This window comes from Dendrobates tinctorius, unplaced genomic scaffold (genome assembly GCF_039654945.1).
Source record: "Dendrobates tinctorius isolate UK_male_01 unplaced genomic scaffold, ASM3965494v1 ptg000064l, whole genome shotgun sequence".
NCBI lineage: Eukaryota > Metazoa > Chordata > Amphibia > Anura > Dendrobatidae > Dendrobates > Dendrobates tinctorius.
In genome coordinates, this window is record NW_027361732.1 from 32,163,961 (window position 1) to 32,165,686 (window position 1,726).

Here is a 1,726-nt window from a genome sequence, read left to right on the forward strand (position 1 = left end):
ACTTATCCAGAACTGTCAAAAGTGAAGCTTCCAATAAGTCAAAACATAAAAGTTTTTTTTCTACTCCAGAACTCAAAACTAATTTCCTGTATCTCCTAGATGAAAGATCATAGTCCTTCAGAATGCAAATCTGTGGCTCCACAACTCATGTAGTCTGCAATCAGAACATCATGCCATTGTACATTGTCTGCAGGCATTTGTCTGCCAAAGAACAGTGCATATTTTATTATCCTTCAAATGTGAAAGATCTCCAGGAAAGATGAATACACTAGCAAATTGCTTTACAACATAAATTATACCAGCAAAATACAATTAGCTTATTCTGTTTGGCCTCCTGTTATAAAGCATTAGTACGAGTGACAGAAGAAATTATCAAGAAAAAAGTTTAGCTTTTTATTCATTTAAATCTTACAATGAACAAAAATGAAATTGTTCTGGTTGTCAATAAAAAAATAAAATTTAGTAATAATGATAATAATATTGTAATAATGATTGTGCAGTTTCTAAGAGACAGAGAAAATATAATAATTAGTACTTGAAAAAAAATACCTGTTGTGACTATTAATTATTTTTATTATTACGCACACATGCACACAAAGACACACATACACACAGAGAGCTCTGAAGAAGCATTAATACCATGTTAACTTTTTTACATTTTTTCATGTTGCACCAACAAAGGTAAAAGTGGGGACCGTACTGCAAGCCACAGGCTGTAGAGGAGAGGGCCTCAAGACCAGGATGTATGCCAGACCCTAATAGGGGATAAGCAGAAGTAAAATAAAATGGAGTTTTTTTTTGGGGGGGGGAGTTAGGATCTAAAATGGTGGAATAAGGGAAGGTAGGAGGGGTTTCGGTTCAAATTATGGTGAGAGTTAGTAAAAGGGGTGTGAATGGGGCCATTTGATTGGTTAAGAGGACTAGGTATATAAGGGGGATTGGAAGTGGCAGGGTCAGTGTGTTAGTACATCTGAATACTCTGGCTGCTCTTCAGAACATAAAAATCTTTTGCCTTTTACTAAAGATTTCCGTAGAGAGGAGCAAAACTAAGTTTTGTGGCTATTTTTGCATGCTCCAGCTTGTTGTAAGTGGCTAAAGTATCCGGGGAATGAGCACCTGAGTGGGCAGTCCAGCGCTCTGCCTCCTTGGGAGGACAGAGCATGGGGACTGGCCCTGGGAATAGAGAAAAGACTGATAGGGTGCCTGCTGCACCACGCAGGGCCAACAAAGGAACAAAAAGCAGACAAGCTGTAGGCTTAAGGGACGACGGATCGGAAGGGGAGGATGAAAGCATTCTGAGGATTTCTGGCTGAAGGCATGCAGATGAAGTGCCTTCCACTACTGAAGGGACTATGGACATTCACAACACTGACGCAACAAGGGCCGAGGGGTCCTTGGTTGCTGGGGCGTCGTCAATGGATTCTGAGCAGGAGAGCCAGTCATCTACAGGAGAAGAATCAGAGGAGGACCAGCGGGGTAGATACGCAGTGACCATTCCTAGGGGGACTTGAAGTCAGCCTGGTAAGAATTGTGATCTGTTATGAATCGGTCACCGAGGAGGATAGCAGGCCAGGCTAAGCCACAGAAAACCAGAGATGTTGGTAACTAAGCGGATTGCAGACCCCTGATCCTGTCCACACAACTAGCAGTAGCCGTGGAGCATACCTACGATGATCCTAGATGCCTCGGCACAGCCGGAGAGCTAACTAAGCCTAAAGCAAGAAAG

The 1,726-nt window shown here is 42.1% G+C and overlaps 1 non-coding gene across 1 annotated transcript; it reads left to right on the plus strand.

The window, feature by feature from the left end:
- Positions 1-974: 974 nt before the first annotated feature.
- On the plus strand, positions 975-1,090 carry LOC141094641 (U5 spliceosomal RNA). The gene has a single exon (XR_012233141.1). It is a non-coding gene; the product is annotated as a U5 spliceosomal RNA (small nuclear RNA).
- The last annotated feature ends 636 nt before the right edge of the window (positions 1,091-1,726 follow it).